We start from the raw sequence: 10,972 nt of genomic DNA on the forward strand, positions 1-10,972 counted from the left end.
GATGGTATGAGTTGAATCCCAACTTAGCCATTTTCTAGCCAAGTGATCAAGGGCAAGTTAGTTAATTTTTCTGAGCCTTAGTTTTCTGATCCATTAATTTTATAATAATACCTATTTGTCTGGATTGCTGCCTATAAGAGTGCCTAGAATATGATTAATATGCTTATCTATGGCCATTATTACCATAATGACTACTGTCATTTGCCTTTCCTGACAGTCTCCTCGTCTCTGCCTCCTGACTGAGGTGCACCTCTGAAAGGCATGACCACCAACCAGCAGTTTGTGTTTCAGCCTCAGGTGTGGTCTGGCTCCGGGCAGGTCTTCAGGAGCAGAGCTCTGGTCCTTCCTCTCACAAGTTCAGAGAGTGTCTGTTTCCTCAAGTGTGGAGGCCAGTTGCATTCTGCAAAATTTTGGCAGCATCCTTCTATAATTTTACGTTGCGTTGCTTAAACAGGAATTGCTTTGTTGACACACATTGGCCATATGGGAAATATTTTGGATGGTACTGCTAACAGCCATGTTTACATTGCTGTTTGTGTCTTTTTTCCCTATTTCTAAAACAATTTAGGTCTGGGAATTCCATCCACACTGCAATAAGCATCCTTTTCTTTCTTTCTTTTTTCCTTTCTTCTTCAAACACGACTTGTTCCTTATTTGTAAGTATAGGCAAATCACTTCCGTGTGTATCAGAATTGATGATGGTGAATTTGTTTCAGAGTCTTCTACTTTAAGGAAACACATTACTAAGTTTCCACTGCTATAACTGAAAAAAAAAAAAAAAAACTAAAAACCACCAAGTGAGAAAAATAGGCTAATAAGATGACTCAAAGAGGGGAAACTTTCAAAGTTTAAATAAGGGATTATTATAAATATGAAGACGGGAATGATATGAATGTTTTCACGAACTTTTGGGGTCAGACTAAAAAACATTAAAATTATAATTAAAAAGCACAGCACTATTACATAGCTAGATAGATTGCAAATGCTTACTGTAAATATCTCTTCTGGTTGAGAAGTGGAAATTGTCATCAAATTTTGGAAAGGAAGAGAGAGGAAAAAATCTTCAGATGGTTTATAACCTGTAGATAACTTTTGGCAAGATGTTAACTTTGGTTCACAGTGTTCTCCGAGTCAGGCCTGTGCAGCAAATGGACTAGATTTTTAGGAAACAAGTCCAAAGGAAAGAACTATCAAATATGACTATATTCAACAGCTTCCATGTCACGAAAAATCCTCATTCTAGCCACAGAGGTGGGATGTGAGGCAAGATAAATTTATAGGATGATTCCACTAACATGAAGTACTAAAACAGGTGAAATTAACCTATAGTTATTAAAATCAGATCTGTGATTGCCTGGGGCAGGAGGTCAGGGGAGACTAACTGGAAAGAGGCATAAGAGAATTTTCTGGAGTGATAGAAACCTAGGTATTGATTGGGTTGGTGGCTGTATGCATGTGTATATTTGTCAAAACGCACTTAACTGTATCTTTAAAATATAATATAAGCATTTTATTATATATTAATTATACTTAATAAACTTAACTGAAAAATTGAATTTGTACAAAGGCATAGAAGAAATCATAAATATTAATTAGGAAACCTATTGAGAGTTAAGACAATTATCATATATATAAAATATGAGTATGAATATATGCTAAAGTCTCAGAAAATTAGAACACATGATCCCAGGAAATATAATCTTTAGTCAGTGTTGATTAAAACTGGCTAGCTTATAATTAACACCACAGGAAACAATAAGTGTTGGAGAGGATGTGGAGAGAAGGGAAGCCTCATACACTGCTAGTGGGAGTGCAAACTGGTACAGCCACTATGGAAAACAGTATGAAGATTCCCTTAAAAATTAAAAATAGATCTACCATATGATCCATAATCCACTGCTGGGTATTTATCCAAAGAACATGAAAACATGAATGCATGAAGATATGTGCACCCCTATGTTCATTGCAGCATTACTCATAATAGCCAAGACTTGGAGGCAACCTAGGTGCCCATTAAAGGGACAAATGGATAGGGAAGATTTAGTATATATACACAATGCAATCCTATTCAGCCATAAGGAAAAATGAAATCCAGCCATTTGTGACAACATGGATGGGCCTTGAGGGCATCTGCTAAGTGAAATAAGCCAGAGGGAGAAAGTCAAATACTGTGGGATCTCACCCATAAATAGAAGATAAAAACAATGACAAACAAACATATAGCAACAGAGATTGGATTAGTGGTTACCAGAGGGGAAGAGGGGAGGGAGGAGGACGAAAGGGGTGATTAGGCACATGTGTGTGGTGGTGGATTGTAATTAATCTTTGGGTAGTGAACATGTAATCTACACAGAAATAGAAATATATAACGACGTATACCTGAAATTTATATAATGCTATAAACCAATGTTGCTGCAATAAAAGAAAAAAAACTGACGAGTTTTAAACCAAGAATTGCATGCTTATTTCTTGCACTTATCATTCATTTAATTGACTATTGGATTTGAGTCAAAATTTTCAGAGTCCAGATTTCTAAAGATTTCTCTACAGGCTTTGGCCACATAACGGCACAATATTTGGGTGAAGAGAAAAAACAATCCAGACATTCATTTAGATGTGAACAAACATTCAAAACTCTTGGCCTCATGTTTAATTTCCTCAGTAAAATATGTATCATGGTACAAAATTGCGAATATATGAATGTTTCAATCTTTTTCTGGTATTCTTCTGCAGCCTGATTTTCCCCCTTAAATGGAGGGGTTCTGCACAGAAGCAGGTTAAAGCAAACAAAACTCTGTGATCTTGGGGCATATATATGTGGTGGCCTTGCTGTCCCCACTGAAACAGGTGCTGCCAGTGAACTACGTAACTCCCAGAGAAATCCTACCATCAAGTCAGAAGGGACGCACAGATAGGGACCAGCCTCTGGACCAAGCAGAAGTTCACCAGGACTAAGCTGCTATGTTTAGCAGAGGGCCTTGCACATAGAAGGTATTCCAAAATATTTAAAGTTTAGAAGATATTCTCTGCCTTCAACCATCAATTTTATTTCCCATTTGAAACATCGTAAGGATATGGCAACTAGTTATGCTGCTCATCTTCCTAACGCCTTGAATTTTTCTATGAGTTAGAACGTTATTGGACACCTTATTATAGTGTACAATCCTAATTTATTATCCTACATAAGTGACAATAAGATGGGAGCTTCCTCAACAAGCATTTATCATGATGAATCGTTTAGTTATCAAAAGGTTGCAATGTATTCCTTGGTGATCATGGAATTCTACGTAGGACATTTATTAAAATTTATCCAGGTTAGAGAAAAGTTTTACACGTTAATCTAAGCCAGCCATAATATTCAATATGATTTGGAGATTTAATTTGGCTTCATCGGTTCTGCTTCAGGTAGTGCCAACTTAATGATCCGTTATGTAATTGTAGAACAATAATAAAAATGTCTAATAATTTTAAGATGTTAAGGTGTGTTCCAAAACATTTCTTCTGGAAATCTAATATATCACAGGGTGATCTAAGGGGGGAAAAAAAGGATTTTATGTTAAAAAATAATTTGGGAAACATTTTATAGCGTTGCAGTTTCATTGTGCCCATTTAGAGAAACAAAGTCTATCTTAATTAGTCAGGCTGCTAGAACAGAATACTATAGACTGGGTGGCTTATAAAGAATAGAAATTTATTTCTCATGATTCTGGAGGCTGGAAAGTCCAAGATCAAGGCGCTGGTAGGAGTGGTGTCTAGCGAAGACTTGCTTCCTAGTTTGTGGATGGCAGTCTTCTCACTTTGTCCTTACAAGGCAGAGGGAATACCCTGGGGTCTCATTTATAAGGGCACTAATCTCACTCTTGAAGGCTCCACCCTCATGATGTAATCACTTTCCCAAAGTCCCCACCTCTAAATATCATCACACTGAGCATTAGGCTTCAACATACGAATCTCTGGGAGACACAAATATTCATTCAATAGCATCCTAACTCTGACCCCCCAAAATTCATGTCCTTCTCACATGCAAAATACATTCATTCCATCCCAATAACTCCCAAAGTCTTAACTCATTCCAGCGTCAACTTTAAAGTCCAAAGCCTCATGTGAATACCATTTCAATCAGATATCGGTACTACTAAACACTGTAGACACTAAAGGTACGATTCATCCTGAGGCAAATTCTTCTCCAGCTGTGAATCTATGAAACCTAATACGTTATGTGCTTTCAAAATGATGCACACAATGATGGGGCAGGCATAGGACAGCATTCTCATTCCAAAAGGAAGAAATAGGAAAAAAGAAAAGAGTAACAGGTCCCAAGTAAGTCTAAAATCTAAAGAAGCAGATTCCATTAGACCTTAAGGATAAAGAATAATCCACTTTGGCTCAATGATCTGCCTTCTGGGCCACTGGGGTGACAATGTTATCCACATGGCTTCGCAAGACAGCCCTGCGGTGTCTCTCTGCTGGGTTACATTTCTGCATATGAGTTTTGAAGGGACACAAACATTTGGTCTATAGTGAAATCTTGGGCAAATAGTGAAATGTAGATCCATATTGAGTGTTATTCGACCCAGCATTTCTCAATTGTCCGTTACACCCTCTGATGTCTTAAGGAACACTGGTCTTAAGAAAAACATGCTGTTTGAGACATGCTGTTTTTTTTCTTAAAATTATATATCCCCTTTGTTTCTCAAAGCTGCCTGGTGAAGTACTCTCAGAGCCTAAATTACTTTCCAAAGAGAAACTCATAAGTGACCGAAGAAAAATCAAATTCTGTTGTTGTACTCTCGTGCCATGAATCCATTCATCCATCCATCCTTCTGCTTCCTTTCAACAAAATATTTGCTTGCCTCTATTCTAAACTTGTTGGCTACAGAGCTAAATCGAGCAAAGGTGGTTCCTTAGTGGGAAGGGGAGGCATCTGATAAATAACATTTTTTCTTGCAGTGATATCTACAATGATGGAACTCAACTAGTGGATGTGACAGGGAGGGACTGGCATGGGGATGGCTTGGGCTGTTTTGTATGGGGTAATAATAGTGGTCTTCTCACCTGATTGAGACCTAAAGAAGTAGAAGAAGCTCTTCCTACTGAGCCACATTTTTAGTTTAACTGCAGGACCCCAAAATGGTACAGCACATGGTTAAGTCTGAAGTCATGTAGCCTTGGTGTAAATCTCAGTTCTTACTCATTGTGTAACCTGATGACTCTGTCCGTCAGTTTCCTGATACGTAACATGGTGATATTAGTACTACCTGTTTCAGAAGGCATTTTTAGGAACTGAATGAGTTAATACATGCTGAGAATGTAAGACACCACCTGACACATTGTAAGTGTTCAATAAATGCTAGCTGTGCTGTTATTGCTATTTCCTTGTGATTTCTTGTATTTGCCACCTGCTGGAGACCGCCTGGCTGGTGAGCTGATTATTGGAACTGCGTAGGGTTATAAGGCCTGTGGAGTCAGAAAACCAGGCACAGTGTAATTCTCCTTTTTTAACTGTGAAAGTTATGATCTTGAGAAATCCCATAACATGATAATTTATGAGTCCCTTAAGGCTTTTTGGAAGGTCAGACCTGTCCAACATGGATGCCAGTGTGCTCTGCAGACTGCCGAAGCTGATGCTCGAGTGGCAGATCTGTTCCCTGGCTGGGCTGAGCAGGTCAGTGGGCAGTGCTCTGACTCCCATTCTACTCACTGTGGCTGTGATCAGTACCATCAGCACGGAAGAAGGCCAGCCCAGCACCCTGAGCCTCCTCCAGCCTCCCCAAGGCCTGAGAGGATCTGTGTTTTAGGTCCACCTGTAACCCCTTTGTGGCACATGCTGGAAAGCTCTGGTCTAGTGGTTCCCTGGAGCTAATTAGTATCCTGGGATGTTGTGAGGAAGCTTCCTCATGTTGGACTCAAAATATTTGGCAGGATAGAACTTGAAGCCCAGGAAAGTCATCACACTGGTGCTTGAGTCCAACGAATGCACCCATTTCCTCCTCAGTCACAGTCTTTCAGGGCCACAGACTAACTCTGGAATGATTCTTTACGAAGGGAGTCAAAACCAAACTCAACTCAAATGTGCTCCACATGCACTGCTCCTTCTCCCAGCCGCCTCATCATTTATATTCCTCTTCCCTGCTGCCCCCATTTGAAACCATTTCCTTCAATGTTCCACATGTTACCACTTAAAAGTACCACAATCCAGCTTGATGGTTGATGAAGAAAGACTTGATGGACCAGGGAAAGACGTCCCATTTATCAATGCAAATCCTATTCCCCTAGAGCTTGCTTAGTCTCCCTTAATCATAAGAAGGGGCCAGCTTAATAGTATGATCTGTTATTCTTCCTGAAAAGGAAATGCAAAATGTGTAAAACTCAGCACATTTATAGATTTTTCAAAACATTATTCTAATGAGGGCAGATGGTTAACTAAATTTGGTCATCTTAATGAAAAGAATGAAATCACTACTCTGGAGAATGTAGCATTTATAGAATCCTCACTAAGGAATTTTCCTTTTGTTCTCTCCTTCATCCCTTCCCCCAAACATTGATAGGCTTTGGATTTATATAGTTAAGCTATATGATAATGTCTATATTCAAATTTCTGTTTATTTATTCAAGAAACATGAACTGAGAACCAATTATGTCCCACACACTGTGGTACATGCTGGGTGCTAAAAGGATGAGTAAATTATGTTTCTCTTACATTGAAGAATTCCTATTCTAGTGACATGAATATATAAACTGATAAATTAAAGCACATTGTGAAAATCACAAAGGTGAAGGATGAGCAGAGGCCTAGTGGGATACAGGTGATGAGTGATCAAGTCTGCTTGGGAAGGTTGAGAAGTTACGTGAATTGTCAGATTCAAGGATTCCTGAGATAGAGGCGAGGGGATTAGAAATGGAAAGAGGACATGCCATGTAGGAGGAACAAAGTCAGAGTTGTATTGGGGGTGGTAGATATACATTTAGTGTACCTGGAGCTAGGATGCATGGGGTGGAGGATGGGGTGCAGATTAGGCCAAGACCCAGATGGGTCTGTTGTGTCAGAGAAGAAAATTTACCTTCCGCTAGTTGGCAATGGAAAGTGAGAGAGTCCTGCTTTATTTTCCTCTGGGACTTGGGAAGGAATTGTGGCAGTGAGACCAGATAGATGAACCTGTTAAGATTCCTATGAAGAAATGATGATGAGCTCAACTAAGGATTGACAAGAAGGGGAGTGATGAATTTGAAAGACTTTTAGGAAACAGAATACATAGAATTTTGAAATGTAAGAAAGAAAAGTGATGATGATATCAAAGTTTCTAGGGTGAACATTTATTTATTAAGAAAATAATCACTGAGGATTTGTTCTAAGCCAAGTACAGTGCTAGATATAGGGCAATAGTGGAGTTTCCAGTCCAGGGGCCATGTATTTGTTTACACAGGAAATGACAATACAGTGTGATATGTGCTACATTAGGGGTTAATGTAGAGTGCCAGGGACACTTCAGTTACTATTGTAACTTAACAAACCACCCCAAATGTAGTGGTGTGAAACAACAATGATTTTATTGTGCTCAAGGATTCTCTGAGTCAAGGATCCAGAAAGGCAATGTGGGGGATAATTGGTCACTTCTCTGTGATATCTGGGCCTCAGCTGGGAAGATGAGAAGATGTGAAAGAAGATGGCCCATTGGCTGTGGGCTGGAATTATATGAAGTCTTATTCACGTATGTGTCTGGCCTCTGGCCTAGGAGGACCCAAAGGTGACATGTGGGTGTCCCCTATATGTGGCTTGGCTTACTCACTGCAGAGAAGCCTCAAAGGCATTGGACTTTTTACGTGGAGGCTCAAGGCACCAAGCACAATTCTCTCAATGAGCAAGGTGGCATTGCCTTTCTGACCTGGCCTCAAAGGCTGTGCATCACCACTCTGCCACATTTTATCGGTCATAGGCAAGTCATAATCCCACCTAGATCCTAGGGGAGGGAACATAGACTGTCTCTCTCACTGTGGTGATTGTCAAAATAGCATTTTAGAAAAGCATACAATGTGGAAGATATTGTTGTGGCCATCCTTGGAATATGAAATTTGCCATAGACACTCAACCGAGTTTGAGGATAATGCTTTGTGGAGGAAGTCATTTTTCGCTGCTTAGGCAGAGGAAACAGCATACACAAATTTCTTCAGGGAGGAAAGCGAACATTCTGTATCTAGCAAAGCTGAGCATACGGAGTTGAACCATAGAGGTGAAGAGAACTCGGCTTATACAAATAAGCAGGAGCTTGATTACAAAGGGTCTTTTAGTCCTTGAATAAGAATTCACACCTGGTTCAAAAGGTGGCGAGAATTCTTGCCAGTTTTAAGCAGTCATGGGAATGGGACATTTTCTTATTGTGATTTAGATGGATCATTATTTCTGTTTGGTCTGCAATGATGAGCCAGAGTTTGCTGAAGAGAGTGGGATGACAGAAAGAATAAGATGGGCAGTCTGGTACACAGAGTGTTCTAAGAGAATGGTAAGAAGTGGACTACAGAACGGGGAATGGATGGGAGCATGGCAAGATTAGAGGCCAAGCTCTCAGGGACAAGGTTTCTGTGGTAATTTAGCTAAGACAGAGTAATTGCCTAAACTAGGAAATGGCAGAAGACTTGGAAAGAAATGGATAGATTTGAGAGTCAGAGGGTACAATAGGCTGGACCTAATGACTGCTTATATGTGTAGGGTAAGACAGAGAGAAGAAATGGGAATTTAATTCCTTGAGATAGAGAATATGGGAAGTGGAACAGGTTGGAGTGGAAAGTAATCATGAATTCCTTTTCATTATTGTATTTTAAATTATGAATTAAGCAGCTAATTGTGTGTGGCTGACATTATGTGAATTTTATGTACTGAGACATGGTGGTATTTGCTTGACAATATTGTTGAATAGGTGAGAAAATCCTCTTGAAATAAAAATACTCATTTTCACGTGAAATTAATAAAATATATTCTTAGTCATTTACTTTTGATTTGTCAATCTTTGCCCATATGAGCAAGAAGCAACTGCAGAAATGACCTTATAGAATCTGAAAAGCATATTTGGTCCCCCAAGTATGTTAGAGTTGGGCTTGAGCTACCCAGGGAAAATTGTGCTGGAAAATTTATTGCAATGGAGGGACAGCTGGAGGTCACAATGGGAGCTTTGGCCTGTGGTTTTAAAAATCAGAAATTTCATCTAACTCCTTGGAGTTTCCAGAGACTTCCAATTGTAATTCCTACATACTCAAATCAACTACAACTTTATTCATTTGCACTTGTACTTCCAAAAGGAAATACTGCTCTTGGTTATGAAAATACAATTTCTCCCCTAATGGGCTGCCCTTTCTTTGTGAGCATGCTTGCTTTTATTATTCTGAAAGGACGAATACATTCAGGCTATAGAATGAGAGCTGCCCATTGATTTCATCAGAGTAGAGTGTCTTGTTTCTTCATTGTCTTTAGCTTATAGGCAATGCACCGACTTTCAAGCAAAATAATACGCCTACAAAATATGCTAAATGAGAACCTTGTGTAAATTTTCTCTAAATCAAAAGAAAGCCTGTATATAAAAGTAATTTCTATAGTTTTATATGTGTATATGTTGTGATACATATGAACACAAACACAGCCTCATCAGGTTATTCATTAAATAAGTACTTACTGAGTGTCTGTTAGGTGCAAAGGAACATTCTAGGTGCTGGGGATACAGAAATTAATGCGGAAAGCGTAAATCCCTGCCTTGTGCCATCCATATTCCAGTGGAAGGTAGATAGAGTTCCTAAAATGAGTTTGGATAAGGACTTTGTACGAATATTGAGAAAAAAGCAAACTTCTCTAAATAATTACCATCTTGAATGATCTCCTTTGTAAGTCTCTCCTGGGTTGCTGAAGTTTTAGGTGCACCAGAACCACCTGCGCAACTTAATGACACGCAGATTCCCAGCCCTCGCCTCCAGAAATCCTAATTCACTACATCTCAGTTAGGGGCCAGAAATCTGAGTTTTAAATATGCACAGTCTAGGGTGCAAATGGTCTACAAACCACACTTTGAGAAACCCTGCTATATGAGAAAAATTCCATTAGTTATATAAATTGTTTATCTTATTGTCATTGTTAATATCCTGCCACAGCAGTAGAAATCCCAAAGAACTCTTCGTGCTCTAGGACTTGAGTGATTGCAAATATATGGTGTTCTTAAAAACAATCTAACTTCATAAACATAAAAATTTTTAATCATAATACTTCCGACTACAGGTTGTTGGTCCTCAATCACATGATTAACATGACTTATGTACATTCATTTATAGTTTGTATAAACGTGTACATTTGGTTATGATTATTTCTCTTTGTTAAGATGATCATTGTTTATATTTGCAAATATTTGTCCTGTCTGCTCAAGGGAAAATTGGTGTATTGCTGATCAATTTGAAGAGCAATACCACGTGTGGCTTGTGATTTGTGTGCACTTTTTCCAAAAGTGCAGATTTTAGAATGCCTGAGTTTTGTAAGCCCCACTTTTACCTTAGTCACAGTTAATTAAGGATCGCACATACAATCAGACTCCGATTTCTCTGTTACTGGTCTCTTTTCCTCCTCAGATTTTCCTTCAAATTCTGCCAAATTTCTGTTTCCAAACACACACTTATAACACACTCTGCTTAAAGATGTGTGATGTCTTCACATTGCCCATACGTTTCACCAACTCAATGGTGAGGCCACAGTCCACTTCTCTCTCTTCTATGCCGCCACCATCAGCCTTAGTCTTCAGCCAAATGGAACGTTTTCCTGGGTTTTTTTTATCTATCATGTTTGAGCTAGACTTTTCCTTATGTTTAAAATATACTTTCTTATCTCTTTTTTTATAACAGCTTTGTTGAGATATAGTTCGCATACAATATAATTTACTTGTTTAAAGTGTTTTTAGTAAATTCATAGGGTGTACAAACACCATGGTGATCTAATTTGAGAGCA

This window comes from Equus caballus, chromosome 9 (assembly GCF_041296265.1).
Source record: "Equus caballus isolate H_3958 breed thoroughbred chromosome 9, TB-T2T, whole genome shotgun sequence".
Lineage (NCBI taxonomy): Eukaryota > Metazoa > Chordata > Mammalia > Perissodactyla > Equidae > Equus > Equus caballus.